The sequence below is a fragment of the Lemur catta genome, chromosome 13, assembly GCF_020740605.2.
Source record: "Lemur catta isolate mLemCat1 chromosome 13, mLemCat1.pri, whole genome shotgun sequence".
Classification (NCBI taxonomy): domain Eukaryota; kingdom Metazoa; phylum Chordata; class Mammalia; order Primates; family Lemuridae; genus Lemur; species Lemur catta.
In genome coordinates, this window is record NC_059140.1 from 36090983 (window position 1) to 36114720 (window position 23738).

Sequence of the window (23738 nt, forward strand, 5' to 3'; positions counted from 1 at the left end):
TTAAAATAGGGTAGAAAGAAGGCAAAGGAAATACCAGTATTGCAATGAAATAAAGAGTGATAACATTTGAAACAAAGCATTTAAAACAAATCTTTAAAACAGTCCAAAAAGTACTAATTTTTTTAATTTCAAAAATTTCTACACAGTAAATAAAACAATTTTACTTTGAAAGATTTCTCAGTTCAAGGAAATGCCATGTTTATGAGCCAGAACTTTAAAAAAATACAAACATACAAAAGCTTTTATTAGTTTTTTTACTACTGACAAGAAAAATTTTGCCACAAATGTGAAAATGGAAACATCCTGGGTGTAAAAATCTTGAGCTACTCCCAATGAGCACAAGTTAGTAAAATAAATAGTTCATTGTCCATAGCATTAAAAGTGTATTAACTTTAGATAAAGTAAATTTTCAGAACTTAAAAATCTAGGACTATACTCCTGCTTTTTCCTCAGATCTATCATGCCCCTGAATGGAGTAGCCAATTAATTAGAAGGGAACCATTTGAAGTTCTGATTCAGGGGGATGGGTGGGACATGGGCAGTGTATGTGGCCTGAACTTCTGTACCCCCCATGATGATAAGCTGAAATAAAAAAAAAAAAAAAAAAAGAAGGGAACCATAGTAGAGAAATATTTGAGATTCTAGAGTTTGGAAACCTGGCTCATCAGTAAGAACCATTATTGTCTTTCAAGAACCAACATCTAGTTCTACGAATTCATACAGGGAGCAATACTATCACTAATAAAGAAAAACCAAACAGATCTAAAATTGCACCCTGCTTTCAGGAGCTACTAACCCAGAGATACCACTTAGGGGGAAAAAATCAAACATAACACAATAATAAATAATAGTGGAAATAATAATTATATGAGGTCTATGGATGGGCTTCAAAAACAAAATGATCAAAAAATATTTTTTTTTCTTGACAAGGGCAATATATGTAACCTAAACTTTTGTACCCCCATAATATACTGAAATAAAAAAAAAAGAATATTTCAAAAATAAAAAACAAATTTTTTTTTACAAAATGTGGGATTTAAGTTTGACTCTGTGTAAATATGCACAAATTAGGTAGAAAAGAATAAAAGAAAACAAGGAGAGAGGAATAAAATGCACAATTCTTCAGATGTGGCAATACCCGTTCTCATGGAATAGTGAGAATGAGAGCCAAGAGTTCATTTAAGAAACAGTAGAAAATAGGGTGTTCATAGGATAAGGAAGAATTATGGAGAGTTTTGAAGGAAACATAACACAGTGTTGGAGTATTAATATGGAGTCAGAAAATAAGGTTTTAATACCTGTATCTATTTAGATTATTTCAAAAGCAAACCTGAGGGGTTGGGATAAGGGGCCATTACTACTTACAGCAATAACTACAACACTTTCCCATGCCCATTTTATCCTTTTCGGGGTAATGCAAGAGAACCAGATAGACCCCGTAGGTGCACAAAGAAGAGAGGAAGGAGAAGCAGCCCAAAACTATGGTTCTGGAAGCTTGTAAAGGCTACATGGTGTTCCTACTTCCTTCCTAGGGAGAAGAAACCTTTGCTCCCTAATGTTTTACGATCCTCTGGAATGTGAACAGATGGCTCCCTGGCTCCGGGTTTTATCCTGCTTTGAAAAGTAAACACATTTAGAAATAAATCCTTAATTCTCTCCAAAGGTTTCTCATTATCTATCCAGTCATCTTTTATTTCCTCTAACCCAGGCTTGTCCTTTAACTCAAGTTCTGGTTTTCTTTGCTCAGAAATCCCTAAATGTGCAGAAACATGAAAATATTCACTGCTGACATCGACAGGCCTGAGTTTGAATTGCAGATCCATAATTTACTAGCTATGTGCTTTTGCACAATAATTTAATATCATCAAAGCTCAGTTTCCTCAATTATAAAAGAAAAAAATTTAAAAATCTAATTTAAAAGTTAGATTTTTAAAAAAGTTTTTCAAAAGTTAATAGTTGTGTGATTTAAATTGAATAATGCATATAAAGAACTAAGACCATTACCTACCTTTGTAGTAAGGACTTAATCTCTGTTAGCTATAATTATTTTGTTTTTAAATCCAGAAGAAGCCTCTAAACTTTCTATAATTAAAATAAGAGAGTAATTAAAAATTGTTAAGCCTGAGACTAAAAAGAATACTTAAGCACAGTTATCAAAAGCAAAGTCTCTGAAATGAGCTACTCCTAGGTTTGAGTTTGAATCTTGGCTCTGCCATTTACTGCCCATATAGTCCTGGAGGTATCACGTAGCCTTCTAGGTTCTATTTTTGCAAATTTAAAATGTTAATAATGATACCTCATGGAATTGTTACAAGAATTATATGAGGTAGTGTGTAAAAAGCATAAAACTTGGTATATTGTTAAGCTCTCTCTATATATTAATCATTTGATTTTCATTATTTTAATTGTTGTTATTGCTATGTTAAGGACTGGGGTTTACATGTAAAATTAGTCAAGAGGATAACCACTGGGCTCTTGTATTGTTTCAGGAGTGAGGGCCTGAACTTCCATGGAATCAGAGAGGACTAAACCTGTCTAGAGTATGCAGGAACTTTCTGAATATCTCTATATGCATTTACTTCTACAAAGAACATCAGTCTCTATAAAGAATGTCTCATTTGTGTTTTCCCAAACAGAAGCTGAGACTGAGCTTAGTAAGGGTAAAGGATTGACTGTTGGACCAATATTGCTCTTTGTATTCTATTATATTTCGACAGTAATGGAAGATCTGGCAAAGAGGAGAGTATCATATTTAACTTGAATGGACCAGATTACTCTGCACAAAGTAAGTAAAGGAAAAGCTAGAAAAGAATTTTTCATCTTATTCTGTGAAGTGATCATATATTTTACTATTTTCTGACACAAAGGAATAAATCAAGCATTGTGAGTGTTGAAAAATAAGAATAACCTAGAAGAATTTAATGCTTAAAATTCTGTGGAAAATAGGCAGGGCGCAGTGGCTCAGGCCTGTAATCCTAGCTCTGGGAGGCCGAGGCAGGTGGATCGCTCAAGGTCAGGAGTTCCATACCAGCCTGAGCAAGAGCGAGACCCCGTCTCTCCTAAAAATAGAAAGAAATTATCTGGCCAACTAAAAATATATATAGAAAAATCAGCCAGGTATGGTGGCGCATGCCTGTAGTCCCAGCTACTCGGGAGGCTGAGGCAGTAGGATCGCTTAAGCCCAGGAGTTTGAGGTTGCTGTGAGCTAGGCTGACGCCACGGCACTCACTCTAGCCCAGTCAACAGAGCAAGACTCTGTCTCAAAAAAAAAAAAAGAAAATTATGTGGAAAATAAAACAAACAGTATATATGACTTTTTTTAAAAAAGTAAAATGGGTGTGATACATTCAATTGCTTAATAATGAATATAAGTTTCTGAAAGTCCGTGTAAATAAGCTCAATCAGAAATGGAAAAGGAGACGCTATGACTGATATCACAATGATACAAAATATCATCTATGACTACTATGAAACCCTCTATGCACACAAACTAGAAAACTTAGAAGAACTAGATAAATTCTTGGAAACACACAACCTCCCAATCATGAATCAGGAAGAAGTAGGAATCCTGAACAGACCAATGATGAGCAGCAAGATTGAAACAGTAATAAAAAACCTCCCAACAAAAAAGCCCTGGCCCAAATGGATTCACAGCCAAATACTACAAGACTTACAAAGAAGAACTGGCACCCATTCTACTGAAATTGTTCCATAACTTTGAGAAGGATATCCTCCCTAATTCATTCTATGAAGCCAAAGTCAACCTGACATCAAAGCCAGGAAAGGACACAACAAAAAATAAAAACTATAGAACAATATCCCTTATGAACATAGATGCAAAAACCCTCAACAAAATACTAGCATACCAAATTCAACAGCCATATCAAGTGGGTTTCATCCCAGGGATGAAAGGAGGATTCAATACATGCAAATTAACACATGTGATTCACAACATAAACAGAAGCAAAAACAAAGACTGTATGATCATCTCAATAGATGAAGAAAAAAAAATCGACAAAATCCGACACCTCTTCATGATAACAACTCTCAACAAACTGGGCATAGAAGGAACATACCTAAAAATAATAACACCTATATATGACACACCCACAGCCGACATCATACTGAATGGGGAAAAGTTGAAAGCATTCTCCTTAAGAACCGGAGCAAGACAAGGGTGCCCACTGTCACCACTTCTATTCAACACAGTACTGGAAGTCCTAGCCAGAGCAATTAGGCAAGAGAAAGAAATAAAGGAAATCCAAATCAGGAAAACAGAGGTCAAATTATCCCTTTTTGTGGCTGCTATAATCTTATTTCTATTATAGAAAACCCTACAAATTCTGCCAAAAGACTCCTAGAATTGATAGATAAATTCAGCAAATTCTCAATCTACAAAATCAATGTACACAAATCAGTAGCATTTCTGTATGCTAATAACAGTCAATCTGAGAGTCAAATCAAGAACACAATACCATTTAAAATAGCTGCAAAGAAAATAATAGATCTAAGAATATACTTAACCAAGGAGGTGAAATAATTCTACAAGGAAAACTACAAAACACTAATGAAAGAAATCACAGATGACACAATCAAATGGAAAAACATTCCATGCTCATAGAATGGAAGAATCAATATTGTTAAAACATCCATACTGCCCAAAATGATTTACAGATTCAATGCAATTTCCATCAAAACACTGTCATTTTTCACAGATCTAGAAACAGTAATCCTAAACCTCATATGGAACCAAAAAAGAGCCTGAATAATTAAAGCAATCTTAAGCAAAAAGAACAAATCTGGAAGCATCACATTACTTGACTTCAAATTATACTACAAAGGTAATTAAAACATCTTGGTACTGGTATAAAGGGGGGGACATAGACCAATAGAACAGAATAGAGAATCCAGGAAAAAAACACATAGCTACGACCAACTGATTTTTGACAAAACAGACAAAACAGACACTGGGGAAAGGGCACCCTGTTCAGTAAATATTGCTGGCAAAAGTGAATAGCCACATGCAGAAGAATGAAAGAGGACCCCATCTCTCCCCAAAAATTAACTCAGGAGGGATTAAAGATCTAAATGTGACACCTGAAACCATAAAATTTCTGGAAGAAATCATAGGAAAAATTCTTGTAAATATAAGCCTAGGCAAAGAATTTATGACTAAGACCCCAAAGACAAATACAACAACAGCAAAAATAAATAAATGGCACTTAATTAAACTAAAAAGTTTCTGCACATCAGATATCATCCTGTTGTTAAATCTTAACTTAATAAGGCTTTAAAAAATACTAGTAAAAGAGAAAACAGAGTAGAATATTAAGATGAGGACAGAGAAAAAGTTATATGCAAATCACATATAAGGTCCTACTAGATATTAACATATGATATATTTTCATCTTATTTTGTATTAAACTATATGTATATGTTCTTTTTCTTTCAGGTTATAAAAACAAAGGCAAATAAATGGCAGAACTTATGAAATTCAAGTTTAAGTTGTTCAGCAACATTAAGAGTTGAATTTGTTTATCCAAATCTAAAGACGGTTGAGGCTGTTAAGGTCAGAATCTATTTTACAAATGATACACACATTGATATGATTGTTGAAATAAGGGTTCTATTTACCTTCTTTGACAAGGAATCATGTTGTAGAATTTCCTGCTGCCTTAGTGTAGTAATACCGTGAAGAGGTAATGTTCAACTTGTTTTCAATTTAATTTAAAATAAAAGGCTCTAAGACAAAAGAAACATTCTAGCTGTTAGAAAATGATTCACCAGGAGACTTGTAGGAAAGTACCATTTTATTTATTTATTTATTTATTTATTTATTTATTTTTATAAATGCATTTTTGTAGTTCCCTTTGTGGGTTTATTTACTTATTTATTTATTTAATTTCAGAATACTACAGGGGTACAAACATTTAGGTTACATATATTGCCTTTGCATTGCCTGAGTCAGAAGTACAAGTGTGTCCATTCCCCAGACAATGTGCACCACACCCATTAGGTGTGAATATACCCAGCCCCTTCTCCTCTTTCCCACTTCCCCAACACTCAATGAATGTTACTTCCATATGTGCATATAAGTGTTGATCAATTTGTACCAATTTGATGGTGAGTATATGTGGTGCTTGTTTTTCCATCCTTGTGATACTTCACTTAGGAGAATGGGCTGCAGCTCCATCCAGGATAATACAAGAGGTGTTAGTTCACCATTGTTTTTGAGGCTGAGTTGTACTCCATGGTCCAGATACCACATTTTATTAATCCACTCATGTATTGATGGGCACTTGGGCTATTTCCACATCTTTGCAATTGTGAATTGTGTTGCTATAAACATTCAAGTGCAGATGTCTTTACTATAGAACGCCTTTTTTTCCTCTGGGTAAATACCCAGTAGTGAGATTGCTGGATCAAATGGTAGTTTCTACTTTTAGTTCTTTGAGGTATCTCCATATTACTTTTTATAGAGATTGTACTAGTTTGCAGTTCCACAAATATATGAGTGTTCCTCCCTCTCCACATCCATGCCAACATTTGTTGTTTTGGGACTTTTCAATAAAAGCCTTTCTCATTGTGGTTTTGATTTGCATTTCCATGAAGGTTAGCAATGTTGAGCATTTTTTCATATGTTTATTGGCCACTAGTCTATCTTCTTTGGAAAAGTTTCTGTTCCTGTCCTTTACCCATTTTTTAATGGTGTTGTTTGATTTTTTTCTTGCTGATTTTCCTAAGTCCTAGATAGATTCTAGTTTTGTAACTCTCTCTGTTTTGGAGCAAGATGGATTCTAAATAAACAAGTAATAAGAATGTAACACTCTTTTAAAAAATAAAAACAATTATCTTATTTCTCAAACACACACACTATTTTTGTTGCTTTGTGCAATCAATAAGTTGTTGATTTTGAGGTCCAAAACATATTCAGTTTGTAATTATGTCGACTGATCACAGTGCTCAAAAGAGTTTGCTAGTGAAGATATTACCATGTGCATTTTTTGTTCAAGATACTTTTTTAATTGTTTAGATTACACCATGCTCCAAAAAAAGATAAGACTCTTAGATACTGTCATACAATTCATGTGTAAAATATGTCCATTGGCAGATAAGTATGTCTGTCTAGGGATTCTATGTTTGAAAAATATTTCAGAGTTGTCTTAAACCAGTAACAATTGTAAAGAACTTTAAAAGAGTGTCTTTAAAAGGGTGTCAAATAGTTTCTACTGATTTAAGATAATCCTGATTTTTAATATAGAACTATCTCTAAATGTTGCCAGGATTTATTTAACATTATATGGTCAAGTGCAACTGTCTGCACACTGCTTAGCTGAAGCATGGATATACCCTTCTGTGATAGGCAAAGTAATGGCATCCTGATGCTGTTTGCATCCTAATCCTCAAAACCTGAATATGTTGCCTTACATGGGAAAATTGACTTTTCAGATGTAATTAAATCAAGGATCATGAGACGAGGGTATTATCCTGGATTATCCAGTTAGGCCCAATATAATAACAAAGGTCCTTGTAAGACCAGAATCAGAAAAGATGTGACAATGGATGAAGAGATCAGAGCAATGCAGTTGCTGGCTTTGAAGATGGAAGAGGGCCATGAACCAAAGAATACAGACAGCCTTTTGAAGCTGGAAAAGGCAAGGAACAGACTGTTCCCTTGGTTCTCCTGGAAGAACAAGACCCTCCTGGAACTTTGATTTTAACCCAGTGAGACTCCTGAGCTCCAGAACAGCAAGGCAATAAATTTGTATTCTTTAAGCCATTAAGTTTGCGGAAATGTGTTACAACTGTAATAGAAAACTAACACACTCTCCAAAAACTTTGTCTATACTTGGCATTTCCATTTTTATCCTTCCTATTCTCTCTCATCCTCCACTCCAACTACTCATTCATCTTCACCAATCCACTGAGAGTGTTCTAATCCGTATCAATGATGACCTCCACATTGCCAAACCCATTAGTCAATATTCACATCTCACCTTCTCCTCACCCCTCAGCAGCATCTGTCACTTTGGATCACAAAGTCCTTGAAACATTTTCTTTCTATGGCTTCCAGGACAAGATGTTTTCCTGGTTTCTATCCTCCTGCTTCTCAACCTCCTATGTAGGATACTCCTCCTCTTCCAATGTCTAAGCATCAATGTGCTTCAGGGTTTAGTCTTCAAACCTCCTATCTTATAAATTTTCATAAATTTGGATATTATATGTGGCATGGTAATGTCTGAACTTTGAGCTTCAGGTATACAACTGCCTATTTGAAATCTCTTAAATTTCTTGTAAGTTTAATACTTATATTTAATACTAATATCTCGAAACTAACATATCTACAACCAAAATGTCAATTCTTTTTTTTTTTTTTTCTCTTGTCTTCCCTTGAAGTGTATCTCAGGAAAGGGCACCATAATTCACTGAGTTGCTCAAGCAAACATCTCATGGTCCTCCTTTTTCCTTCCTTTCTTGTACACTTCACATCAGAAGATCTCTTTAGCTCTTACTTTGTGGAAATGATGCTTGACTGCTCATCAAAATTTGTGTTTCAGACTTCTGTTTTTTCTTAGATTAGAAAAATTAGAACAAGGCATCTAAGATCTGTGGAACATTTTCAAATAATCTAATATACATATAATTACAATCCTAGAATGAAAGGAGAAAGATAATAAAACAAAAAATATTTAATAAGATATCAACCCATAGGTCCAAGAAACTCAGTGAAACACAAGCAGGATAAATACAATAAAATCACACCTCATCAAACTTCTGAAAATCAAAGATTACAGAAAAAATATTAAAATCAGATTTAGCCAGAACCACACAAAAAACAAAGAAGAAAATACAAATTATGTCTAATTTCCTAACTTGTTACTAGAAATAATAGAGGCCAAAAAGACAATGAATTAACATCTTTAAAGTACTAAAATTAAAAATAAATTAACTTATACTCTTATGTGCATAAGAAATATCCTCTTTTCTTTTTATTTTTTAATTGATATATAATAATTGTGCATCTTTATGGAGTACATAGTGATGTCCTGATACCTATAATTATAGTGATCAGATCAGAGTAATTAACATATCCGTCATCTCAAAAGTTTATCCTTTTTTGATATATGTCAAAATATTCTTTGGCATTTAGTTCTATAAATTATAATATGCATCTCTCAATTATACATTCTATCTACAAATACGGTCTACCTATAAGTACTTGCATGAGGACTTCACAAATGATATGAAGACATTAAAAACACAACTATATCTTCATTTATCTCACTCTTGCCCTTTGTGTTCTTGTTAATCCATATGGATTTGAGACTCCAAACTGTTAGCATGAATAAATAAAGAAATTTCCACTTTGTTTGAGCCCATTACATATTTTGGGTTGTATTTTTCACCACAGCCACTCCAGCCTACCTATCAAATAAAACCATCAAAATATAGCCTGACTGTGCCCAAGCCTTACCTTCTTCATCTCTACTACCCTGGTCTAATATACCTTCATCATGCACCTGAACTTCTGCAATAGCCTTTAAATAATGTCCCTACTTGATTCCTTCCATTCCCTTATTCTTTTGATATTCTAAATAAGTCAATCAGATTGTGTCACACATACACCCTGAACATTATGGGAAATGCTCCTATAAATTTCCATCACATTTAGAAATAGAACCCTAAATCTTCACCATTAGTGATGAAATTAAACATATTTAATAAGTAATGCAATAGTACCAACCACTCACCCCCTACCGCTGAATCAAGCCTGAGAAAGGGATCAGGGCATCTGCCAAGGCAGGGAGATAATAAAGGGCTCTGAACAGCTGCTGTTTACTGAGTAGTGTGGACATATGTCAATATTTGAATAATGAGTTTGGTTGTACCAGTGCAAGCAGACTGAACTTATATGGCTTACTAGGCCCTGTATGTTCTGGCCCCAGACTTCCTCTTTGACCTCACATTCTACCCCTTTTTTTTCTCTCCCCATGATTAGGCTATGCTGGTCTTCTCAGTAAACATGCAAAGAACATGTAACCTCAGGGCCTTTGAACTTGCAGTTTCCTCTACTGGGAAGCTTATATTTTATCCTCCCTCATTTCATAGGTTCTATACACAGATGTTATGTCCTCAGAGAGAACTCCCTTGATCACCCTGCCTACAAGCACATGCCCTCCACTCTCTATCCCCTTACCATGTTTTATTTTTCTTCATAGCTCTTATCACATCCAGATATTATTTGCTGCTTCTCTTTCTAAAATGTAAAAGCAGATATTTGCATGTCTTATTTGCCAAGGACTCACTAGTACCTGGAGTAATTCCCTCTGATTACCTGATAGGTGATTTGTGTGTATCTGATATAAACACTGGAGACACTTCAAGGATGATCTGGTAAGTAATATATGATGGCAATAGACATAATGTTTTATCAACTCAGGAGAGGGTGATTCCTTATAGGCAACATTTTATGCAGGATATAGTGAAAAAAAGTTCAGAGCCACAAAGAATAATTGTAAAACCAGCAACTAGGATCCAAAAGCCATGGCAGTTATAATGAGGCTGGCTACACAAACATACTAAATTCCTTTAAAATTCAGTAGGAAACATTTGCAAATCTCCTAGGAACTCTTCTGAAATAGACTTTTAAAATTCTTTGTTGAAGATGAAGGCATAAAAGTTATTTATGAACAATGAAGAGCATGTAGAGTACAGGATTGCAAAATAATAGATTTAGGACAAAATTTCCTAGCATATGTCCAACACAGACATTTTTAGATGTGCCTTTTTAGAATTTCTTACTCTGGTATTAATTTTAGAAAAGAATAAAACTGGGACTCTATATAGAAAGCAAGAGACATTTAAACACAATATGGCAAAGCCTTGTAAATTTGCTGAACAATTTCCTCAGCCTGCTAATATATACCCCAACTTTCCTAAGAAAGCATGATATAATTTTAAAAAGAAACGATCCCTTTATAACTCACCTAGCATGAACCAGTACTGAAAATTAACCAATATATTCCCAGTTTAGATACATCTTATAGAAGGCTGCTAGTAAAGTGTTGTAAGATATTAAGTTGGCAGTATCAGTCACCATTAAAAATTTCCAGTGTTTCCAGAGGTATTAGCTATTGTATATCTGCATACATAAATATGATTAGTTTGAGAAGATAAATCGTTAAAATTAAGTTGATTTACTTAAAAGTGTTGGTTTTTCTGGTACAACTACTAAAATTATTATCAATTTTTCTGAAGGTATATACAATTTTTTTAAAAGTTACTAGAGTGTTAAACAGTTTGTTTCTCCTGTTATAGTTTTAAAAATAATATCAAATTTTATGCTCTCCGTGCCATAATTATTTGAGAAAGTATTGTCAGATTTTAGTCTGAAAATATTGGTTCTTGGTGTGCCCATGGCTGAAGAATGACCAGACACGCCAAAGTAAGGCAAGCACAAAAATGAGGTTTATTAAGGAGAGAAAGATAGTATTATAGGGCAAGAGCAAGATATTAGGTTTATAGATCATGGTACATACACCACAGATGACGACGACTAGACCCATTGTTGCAGCAAAGCAAGAGCAAACGGAAGGGCGCAAAAGGGGCTGGTTATGGTCTATGTCTTGTTTTATAGTGCCCAGATTGGGACCTCCTTTGCTGTTCAGAGGTCACCATGGAGCCTGTTTGATTGGACAGTTGGGAGTCACATGACCTGAGCCTTAACTATGCATGTGGGTTGTTCTAGATCAATTTCCAGACTCTGTGGTACCCATGCTGCTTGGCCCATGGGCTAGAGAGTCCTCTGCATTCTTTTGTAGCTGGCATACTAAGTTGATTGGCAGATCCGTAGGGTATTCCCTCCTCCCCAGGTATGGCAGCCGCTCAGGAGATTAGGGTGGGGAGGACCAAGCTGGAGGCTGCAGCACCCACTTTCATCCCTAGGAGACCCAGAATCCCTTGCTATCTACCTAACAGTATGACAGGAAAAAATGCAATATTGATAGAGCAACTTACTAAAATTTATAAGAAAAAGAGCCTTCCCCCATTTCAGAAACAGCTTAAAGTATTATATTAAAAATTGTGGAAGAAACAGAGAGCAAAGATTGCCTGCAATTTAGTTCAAGCCATGAAGCAGGATGGTGTGAGTTTAGGGGTTGGGGAAATAATGGCCAAGGTTGTCCACCTATTCCTCACTGTTGAGTTAAAAACTGGAATGGAAATTACTTTCAAAGGACAGCATCCTTTGCCTAAAGAATGCTAGTCAATTTCCCACATCTAATAAGAGACATCCACAACCACTTGGTATTCTGGAAACAATTTCTCAGAGAAAAAAGGAGGACCTACTCCCAAAATCTCATTTTTAATGCATAAAAATTTAGAACACGGAAAATTAAAATGATTAGAAATATGTGTATACTTCTTTGTGATTTTCTAATATTTTCCAAATTTGTTGTATTAAAAGGAATATTTATCCATACAAGTGTTAAAGCTGAAGATCCACAATACTAAGACAATCTAATGCTTTAAAAAAAAAAAACATTTAAACAATTTTTTTCTGACTCATTTTTCTCTGACTTGTAACTTTGGGAAAGTATCTTGGAAACTTGGAAAAAAAAATTATTTCTATCATTGTATGTAAACTTTTCAAATTTAAACTTGTCTTCTCTCTAAGAAACTTCCTTTACCCTTGTTAGTTTTCTTTAAGTCTTTTGAATCATATTGTTTTACTTAGTGCTACACATTGTGCACATTCTTGGAAATAGCTGATGTATTTGTCTCATAAAACACTGTATTTTCCTTTATACAGGTGGCATTGTGCTCATGCCAGGCATCTCTGGGTGGCCACCTTGCCTATTTAAATGTAAATTATGTATGTATGTGTGAGAATAGAACTGCAGGCACTGTTATAACAACTCACATTAAATAATGCCCTGGTGTCCAGAAACCTAATGTAGGAATGTTTCATTGTTTTGAAATTAGTCATTAAGGTGTGCAGAATGTCATTAATGGGTGCCCTTACCTGGCCATGCCATTCAGGCGAAGCAGAACAAGAGCTTGAGGATGAATTCGGAATGTTGAGATGTTTACAGCTGGAGCTCCACAGCACAGATAGAAAAATTCGCAGATCCACAGAGGATAGTGGTGTTCTTTTGTGACCTTCCTCTTTCAATTTATATTCTACAATGTGCAAGTGAAATAAGTTCCCCTTCAAAGCTCTATAGAGTTACATTAAAAAAAAAAGTTCAGCAAACCATTATTGCCATTCACCTGATCAGTTTTATTGCTTCCTTCCACTCACCACCCCCATCCTGAAATAGTCTGATGCCATCTAAGCAGCGTGTGAGATCTCCTCTTAAATGAATACCCCAGCGAGGAACCCAAGGTTGTGTTTACTTTTCTCTAACTCCTTTAGATTCTTTTCCTTAGCATCACTAGAATCACTGCTTACTAGCCTTCCACCTTGACTTACTGTATTTCTGCTTATTCAGTTTGCCTATCAGGACATTTCCAACTGAGTAATAGAGAAGCAAAAGGAATATATGGAAAGCTGAGATTTAGTTCATTTTTATAATAAAAATATAAGAGAGAGAAAGAAGAAAGCATGGAGAGACGTTGAAGGAATTTATAAATATATACACTGTCACACATTATGTGTTGGGAATGAAATCTCAAATTCAGTTTGTTATAAATTAATTATAAATTAAAAGAAGATGGAGATTAAAATGAAACTAGTTATCTTAAATACATTCCTAAGTATATCGCAATGTCTTTTTGTTATAAAACTTCATTTTCTATAGACACGTAGATTTGTTTGATCCATTTTCATGAACACCTATGAGCTCATGATGTTGATGATGCTGGTTTTCTCTTGAGAAAATGAGGTTACTAATTGATTAACTTTTACTTTGTATTTATCTTTTTTTCTTTGTTTACATATTTTTCTGCATTCTTTCGCAAACATGCCTGGTTTCTAAAATGTGAAGTTTACAATGGATGGGTATTGTGATTTCTTAGTGTGACAATATTTCTACTTTTGACAATTAGGTGATCCATTCAAGGGTATTGTGGCTCCTTTAATAAGATAATAGAATGTTTGGTGACTATGAAAGCTGACTGGATAAATAGAAGGTATTGCTACAAAATTATGAAAAATCTGAATCTTAAACCACATTAAACTTCAGCGGCTGTGGTACCACAAAAAATGGTATTAGGATAATGAGTTAAAATTGATATGTGTTTATAAGAAAACACTTTTTCTCAGTTGGAAGACTGAAGCAGTGTTTATCTTTGTATGTTATATCACATGCGGTTTGGGAAAAACAGGCTAATTCATTTTGTCTCAATTCAATTGAAATCCTCACATCTTGATCCTAATTATAAATTGACTGTAATGCTCTGTATAGTATAGTAGTCTAGTAAACTAGAATAATGATGATCTTAATGATTTGCCTAACTTTTTAAAGCCTTCATAAAAATCTTGATCTAGAAAGCTACTGCTAATCTTTTATCTGAACTTTGGGAAATGGACAGTATTTGTATCCAAGAGTCTCTCTATTCAAGAAGTTTAAACATCATTTTGTCAAAGCCTTTGTCTTCCATTCTATAACCTAAAGATAAGTGGGTAAGTACTAAACTATTGAATATAATGTCTGGATTGTTTTTGTTTTTGTTTTGTCTTAATATATACAGTACACAGAGAGAACATTCTAAAGTTTTCCACTTCAATTATATAAATGAGCAATCATCCCATTCAAAAATTGGATTAAATCAGTTTTGTACATATACTTTAGGCAATCAGTGTAGTTACACAGAATTAAAAAGAAATGTCTAAGATTCATGTTAATGAAATATAATGAACATCTGCACTTAATTATTTTGTTTGATAGTCACTGTTAATGCACTATCACGTCCAGATGGTTGGCATCACTAACTCTGTTACTTACAACCAGTTCTTGATGACTTGTCCTGTTTTGTAACACAATGATATATATGGTCCTGAGCCTCACTCTCTGAAATGTGCCCCCTTTACTTCATCTCCCCCCTTCACCTATTTCCATTTGAACATCTAGCATAGTTCCCTGAAGGCAATATGAAACTTTGCCATGATTAGTTGCTAAAACTAATACATGGTGGCAGCAAAAAGTCATTAACTGGTACAAATTTGGCTGCAGATCAGCAGTGTTGGTTATAATCCACACCTTGGTTATGACTTGGATTCTATGAGGAATGAGAAGAGCCGAAAATCATCAACTGGGGCTGTTAGTCCCGGAAGCAAAAGTCAGGGATATATGACGGATGCAAAGTACCCTTCCCACTCTAACCCTGTACCTATTTAGAAAGCCCATTTTTTCAATCCTGTATTGCCCAAGGCTACAGGTGGTAGGTCAAATTTAATAAGGATCCCACTTCCAATTGATAATGCCCTCTTTATAAAACAAAACAGTGCCATGGAAAGAACTCTAGGCAGGAGGTCAGGAAACCTAGGACAAGTCCTGGACATTTCAAACTTCCAAACTTTTATTGAGTGTGGACCATGTGCACATATACAAGTGCAGGAAAGCAGGCCATAATAAGACATCACCTTTGACCTGAAGGAGCTTACAACCTGTAACTAAAAACTGATGTAGCTTTTGTTAATTTCTCAGCATCTGTTTCCAACTTGAAAATGGAAATAATATATTTACCCTGACATACTCTACATATATATTGTAATGTTCATCAGGGTCACAAATGCAGGAAGAAGGATCTATTCTAGAAAGATCACTTCCCACAATGATAAAATTCCAGTTAATGTCAATACGTATTTTAGTCCATATATTTTTTTTCTGGATCTCAAACATGGCCAGAGTGACGATAACTAAAATAAATTAACCATTGATTGATACTTACTACATTTTATTTTTCTATAAATACTTTCTTGGTCACTTACATTTGTTTGCAATAATGTTATTTCCATAAAAACTTATTAGACACCTATTATGCCTAAGTATAGTAAGGGGAAGTGGTAGGATAATATGAAAGCTGTAAGGAAGAATTCTTTACAAAGAACCCAAGCTTATTTTAGAATACTTATAAGTAGTCATCAAAATAGATTATTTAGGAAATAAATGTTATAAAATTTGAGGAAAATTAGGGAACATGAGGGAAAAAAATGAGATAAGTGGAGAGAGGATTTCATTAAAATGACAATTCCTGTGCTACCTCTCTTCTTTCATCCTTTCCCAAAAACATCTTAGGAAAGAGCTAAAATCTGGGCAAAATTAGCAACTGCCTCCGTGGTGTGATTTGAAAAGATATTTTTAAATAACAAACCTATAAACCAAAAATCTCTGTCATTGGTCTATCACGGGAACTTTAATGTCTGTCTTTAATCCCAAACCCTTTGAGATTAAGGTACTTCAGGAACTTTAACCTATTGTTCTCCCTAAAACATAGTGTATTAAGCCATTATCAAACACTGATGTAAATCTGTATAAGATTAGCCAAGCAGCCTCATAAATAAGTTAAAGTATACTTTAAAATAACTAAAAAAGCAGAACCGGAATGTTCCTAACACAAAGAAATGATAAATGCCTGAGGTGATGGATAACCCAATTATTCTGATTTGATTAATACACATTATATGCCTGTATCAAAACATCACATGCACCCTATAAAGTTATATAACATTATGTACCCATAATAATTAAAAATTAAAAAAAATTTAAAAGGCTAAAGGGAAGCAGGCAGCAAACAGATTTGACAATGGAGAGGAATTTGGGAAGGTGGCACCTGAATGGAGAAATCTGGGCACAGTAACTTCATATAGGAATTACCCCACCCAGGAGATCACAGATCACGAGGAAACTGAGCCTCGGCACTGTACAATGCCAGGTTAAAGAGAAATTATGAACACATATATGAGAAACCTGTCGGGATAGGACTACTTCACAAAATTCCTTAAATGTCTGGTTTGAGGAAAATAGCTCTGCTCTTTAAAATCTCCTACATATGATTGTAAGACTTTCCATAAGATTCCATGAGAAAGGGATATTCTCATTTAGCAGTTTAATTTGCACAAAAACTCACTCATTTTTGTATTCATTAATTGATTGAGCACATTTTATTCAGTGTCTAACAGTAAGGATTTTTGCCATATTCTAAAGATAAAACATTAGGCAATAAAAAAGAAATCCCTGTTCATATGGAGTTCATGGTCTAGCAGAGAGGTAGACTAGCAACCATGCAAATTAAAGAGTAAATGATAAGACAAAGAGATGGAATCTCATTTGCTGAAAAGTACATAGGTAGAGCACCAGAGAGGGAGAGAGAGGCTTCCTGACAGCATAAGTTCTGAAAATGTGTAAAAGGTAAAAGGAGGCAGAGAAATGTAGTTGCCTGTTCTGGGAAAAGAAAACAGCTCATGCAGAGATAAAGAGCAAGAGAAAACACAGCACAATTGGTGAAAATAGTTCATTTTGGCTGGAGAGCAGGATTTGAGGTGTGGTGTGTTCAGAGATGAAGCTAGACTGGAAGACAGGTTGCAGAACATAAAGAGCCTTAAAAGCCACATTAAGGAAGGAGTGTGGACTTCAAAGAGCAGTGGAAAGCCAGCAAAGGATTTTAAGTAGGAGAGTAACATAACTTTTTGGAAGATGATTCTGGTAGTATGGAGAACTAGGTGGAGCAGGGTATGGGGTCAGGCTGACATAGAAATTCAGCAGCCTTTTAGGATAAGAACACTTAACAAAATAGGCATAGATGGGAATTACCACAAAATAACAAAAGCCATACACAACAAACCCACAGCCCACTCTCTCCACTTCTCTTCAACATAGTGCTGGAAGCCCTAGCCAGAGCAATCAGACAAGAGAAGGAAATCAAAGGCATCCAAATGGGGACAGAAGAGTTCAAACTATCACTCTTTGCTAACAATAAGATTCCATATCTACAAAACCCCAAAGATTCTCCCAAGAGACTACTGGAATTTATAAATAAATTCAGCAAAGTCTCAGATTACAAAATCAATGTACAGAAATCACTAGCATTCATATATGCCAACAATAGTCAAGCTGAGAACCACATCAAAAATTCAATACCTTTCACAATAGCAACAAAGAAAATAAAATACCTGTGAATACATTTAACTAAGGAGGTGAAAGAACTCTTTAAGGAGAACTAGGAAACACTGAGGAAGGAAATAGCAGAGGACATAAACAGATAGAAAAACATAACATGCTCATGGATCAGCACAATCAACATTGTTAAAATGTCTATACTACCCAAAGTAATCTACAGATTCAATGAAATCCTTATGAAAATACCAACATCATTTTTCATAGATCTAGAAAAAATAATTCTATCCTTCATGTGGAACCAGAGAAGACCCCAATCAAAGCAACCTTAAGCAAAAAGAACAAATTGGGAGGCATCAATTTACCAGACTTCAAACTATACTACAAGGCTGTAGTAACTAAAACAGCATGGTACTGGCACAAGAACAGAGACTTAGACCTATGGATCAGAATAGAGAACCAATATATAAAATCACCCTCATATTGCCATCTGATCTTTGACAAAGCAGACAAAAACTATATTGGGGGAAATAATACTTATTCAATAAATGGTCCTGGGAAAATTGGATAGCCAATGTATAAGATTGAAACAGGATCTGCACCTTTCACCTCTCACAAAAATCAACTCACTGTGGACAACAGACTTAAACCTAAGGTATTAAATCATAAAAATTTTAGAAGAAAATGTTGGAAGAACTCTTATAGATATTGGTCTAGGCAAAGAATTTATGAAGAAGATCTGCAAAGTAATCACAGCAACAACAAAAATAAGTAAATGGGACCTGATCAAATTAAAAAGCTTCTGCACAGCCAAGGAAACTATCATAAGAACAAACAGACAACCTACAGAATGGGAGAAAATATTTGCATGCTACACATCCAATAAAGGGTTGATAACTAGAATCTATATAGAACTCAGGCAAATCAGCAAGAAAAAATTAAACAACCCCATTAAAAAGTGGGCAAAGGACATGAACAGAAACTATTCAAAAGATAAACTAATGGCTAACAACCATATGAAAAAATGCTCAACATCTCTAATCATCAGGGAAATGCAAATGAAAACCAACTTAACGCCAGTGAGAATAGCTCCAAAATAACAAATGTTTGCATGGATGCAGAGAGATGGGAACACTCATACACTACTGGTGGAACTACAAACTAGTACAATCTCTATGGAAAGTAGTATGGAGAAACCTCGAAGAACTCAAAGTAGAACTACCATTTGATCCAGTAATCCCACAACTGAGTATCTACCCAAACGAAAAAAAGACCTTATATGAAAAAGACACCTGCACTGAGATGTTTATAGCAGCACAATTCACAGTTGCAAAGATGTGGAAACAACCCAAGTGTCCATCAATATATGAGTGGATTAATAAAATGTGGTATATGTATACCATGAGGTACTACTGAGCCACAAAAAAATGGTGAACTAATACCTCTTGTATTAACCTGGATGAAATTAGAGACAATTCTTCTAAGTGAACTATCACAAGAATGGAAAAACAAGCACCACATGTACTCACCATTAAGGTGGAACTAATCATTCAACACTTATGTGCACAAATGGAAATAGCATTCATCAGAAATCAAGCAGATGAAAGGGAGGAGGAGTGGATGGGTAAATTCACACCTAATGGGTACAATACACACTATCTGGGAGATGGGCATGCTTACAACTTTGACTCAAATGGTACAAAAGCAATTTATGTAATCAAAATGTTTGTACCCCCATAATATTCTGAAATTAAAAAGTACAATTAAATTTTAAAAGAAGAACTCCATAAATATTACTAGAATTAGCATGAGCATGAGCAAACAAATAAACAATATAAGCAAGAGTAGTTCTTCTTGGCAATGACAAGTAGGCAATGAAGCCAAGTTAAAGGACGTTACTTCTGCAAGAACTGAAGAAGTGAAATCAAAGAAAGAACAAAATAGGGAAAGAGTAATTGGAGTAAAGGTAAAGGTGGTAGACGTGTGTCACAAACAATAAGAAAGAATCTAACATGTTCACAGACTGACAACAGGACTTCAGAATGACGACAAAGGAGAAAAGGGATAGGACAATGAAAATCCCTTTCTCAGAGATTTGAAGGAAATAGTGTAGGATGGATTGGTAGAATGCAGGCAATATGGAAGGAAGAGCCTGAGTGATGAGAGTGCACATATTCATGATTTCTTTTTCACTGGGAAGTTAAGGACAAAATCACTGATTAAAAGTGGAATGGTTGGAGTTAAATAGTTTGAGGAAAGTGGTAGGATTTTCAGTATCTGCTTAAGAAAACCAAGTTGATGGGAATTGGGAGGGAATATTGCCAAGGAGAATTATGGATGCCATTTGGTTGAAAACCATTATCTATCTCTGGATCCTCTCAGGAAAGGATGGATCCTGAAAATGCTAAGCTTTCTGAGTCCATCCATAGGGGAAGTTCATAATACATAGTCTTGGGCTGAAGCCAAGGTATTTGTAATATTGGATAATCAGTTTGAACATGACAGCCCATGGAGATTAGCTTGAAGCCAGCAGATAAAGCAGGTAAGAATAAGGCAAGATGCCAAAACTGGAAATAGGGCAAACACAAATGGAATGAGGAGGCAAAAGGTCAGAGCCTGAGCAGTGTGGGAGAGAGGAAAGCCCTTGGGCAGTGCAGACTTAGTTCAGGGTAGCACATTTTGCATACCCAGCTATTTGGCTGCTATATTCATTTTGCCTGTGGTTAGGTGAGTTCCAGCTAGGTCCAGACAGGACATTTATAAGAACACACATAAATACAGGATGCATGATATTCTCTAAAAATCTCCACAACCCTCAAACAGGAACACTAAAATCAGATCGTTGGAATAACTCAGGGTTTGATAGTAGCTGGCAAAAAATGTTGGAAAATCAATTACTACCATGATGCAGGTAAGACAGGAAATGTAGTATTGGCAGAAGTCTGCTGATAGACCAGAGAATAGGGGACTAGAGAGCTTATGGAAGAGGTGAGTAGAAGACAGGGAGTGAAAGAGATGGTTAGATCTACTGAAAAGGCAATCCCATATCCAAATACCATTTTTCAAATCAATTCTGGAAATGGCTAACCTGTGACCCAAAGTTGAAGGTTCCACTATACTTGAGTAGTTAGAATAATGAAGAGGATAGACAAAGAGAAAATATGAATATGTTTTCCAGTTCATTGAAAAAGAAAAGAATGTCAGGCTATGAGGAAGATCAAATTATGTGTATTTTCAGTGCGCAGCAGGAAGAGTAGTCTAAAGGTATCTCCAGTTAGGTCCTTGTACGTGAATGATTGCCCTCTGTCACTAGCCCTTGGAGTACCACAAACCTGAGAAAACAAATCAGAATTAACTGGCATCTTCAGAGTATTTTACTGTTTACAGCACATTTTGTCCTCTATTATGTTAAGTAACTCTCCAGGCGACCCTATCAGAGAGAAATAATGCCCCATGCCCCATCCTCATTTTACAGAATCAGAATACAGATCTGCGCTAAGCAGGTCCCTTAAGTGAATGTTCTTCTGGCTTTAAAGCCCATGCTTCTGCCCACATGCCACACAGTGTGAATAAGACAAGTTTCACGTCTCCATATCAAGACAGAGAAAAACACAGAGAGTCCCTGCTAAGCAGAAACATCAGTTGCTAAAGTCAGGTCCATTATGAATAAGTGGTTAGAATAATACTTGGGTGTCTTGGTGTCATACATGAATAAACCTATAATATTTAATAAGTTATGAAACTATATTGCTGTTGTGAAATGTGTTATGTCTTTTATCACTCAGAAATTTGTGTAAGCATAAATCTAAATACTTGGCAGAATTTATAATGACTCCATATACCCACAACTAAGGCTCAATTGCTGTTTATTACTTGTGAGAGATTTCTTGCTGATTTTCTATTATATCATTTAAAATATTGATCTTAAGTTATCACCCACATGATCATGAATCAAGTCCTGTGTGCTTCCGTAGTGCAGCTGAAGACACTGATCCAAGACTATCATTATATAGAATTTAAAGTATTGCAACTCCCTAAGGAAATTTGCTGAAACCAGTTGGATATACTTTCAATTATTTGTTTAGTTAATTATCAATGGCTCCAAAGTGGGCCACCATAAAAGCTTTCTCAGTAAATTGCTTTCAGAGCCTCAGGCGGTTTGTAGGCATTATGCTGCTTCCACACTCCACACAAGGTTCCCTTTGTTTATTAGCCTATGTGTTACATGTATCTTTGTGCTTTCCACTAGTGGTTTGTGTGCAGCCCTGGTTTATTATTGGGCTACCCTGACAATTTAAATAGTCTTCTAGTCCTCTCAGATGGGGTTTGAATTTGAACATAAGCTCTTTACCATCATAATAACTACACCCATCAGATCACTATGGGTGAAGAAGTTAAACCCGTAAGTCTCCAAATCCTTATTACCCAATATCTTTCTTAAAGCTTCCCGGTTCCAGACTGACAATTACCACATCATATATGGCTGCTGCTTCCCTTATTATCTTATTATATTCTCTTAATATCCTTGGCAATTAAGATCATATCCAGTGTGTCTGGAGGCAGGGTGACCTGGATGAGACGTTCTAAGATGTTATCTGATGCAGGCACAGATGCTGTGATGAGAATCCTGACAAAAGATAGGATGACTACTGATCAAAAGATAGTAAGTCTTTATTCCAGAGACAAGATGGAATTGTTTATATTCTTATTTCATTTGTTATTTTAACATATGCAAGGTGATATGCACTGTGTCAGCCATCTATGTTGGATATAGGATCCTCAGAATCCTCTTCCCTGCATAATTCCAAATTCCTCCAGGTCACAAGAGTTATTTGGTGTGACATTTGAAAGGTGGAAGCAAATCAACAACTGTATCTTTTTATACTGGAAATTTCAGTGCAAGACACTGGGTGCCGTTGCAACTCGAGCACGTTGTTTCTGGCAGGTCTGGCTCTGCTGTGGCAGTGGAGCAGTGGCCAGCCCTCAGGAACTACAGCAACAACTAGGTTTCCTCCTTCAGCTTCTCCAAACCCTGGGCCAGTGTGAGCATCCTCTGCAGCAGCAATAGGTCTTGCTCCTTGAACTCCTGTTGGGTCTCCTCCTTTAGCTTCTCTGGCTCTTGGTCCAGCTATATGTTTAGCTTCATGGTGAAGGGCACCAGTTTCACATCTAAGTCACCAACAGCACTGATGTTAAGGTTTAGATGGAACAAGAGACCTACGTGAGTTCCAGCTCACCCTATGTGTTCTAATTTGTTCAGTTGCACCCCCACTTCACCATCTATCATTCCCAATTGCCTGTCCTGCTGACTTCAGGCCCAGCATCTAAGGCAAATAAAAAAAAAGGCTTATATAAACAATTTAAACAGCTCCTACAAACATGTAAGTTCAAATTCCTATGATAACCACCCCCTCCCCAGTCTTTTTCATTCCTAATGGCTCTGTTTCTCTGATCCAAACTTCACTTTAAAAATATGTATGTCTATTACACTCAGGGGGATAATATTTAATAAGATATTCTTCAATAACCCATTTGATATACGCCATTCAAATTGGAAGTGGTAAAGAAGAAAATTCTACATGCTTTGGGTAGATATTTGTCAGCTTCTATCCTTTCAAATAATTTTATTTCATTAAGTTTTTCATGGGTAAGATGTAAATAACATGAAATTACTGAAAA

At 35.5% G+C, this 23738-nt stretch overlaps 1 pseudogene; it reads right to left on the reverse strand.

Annotated features, from left to right (window-relative positions):
* LOC123649069 overlaps positions 1-23738 on the reverse strand; it is an 87859-nt pseudogene that overhangs the window by 59569 nt on the left and 4552 nt on the right.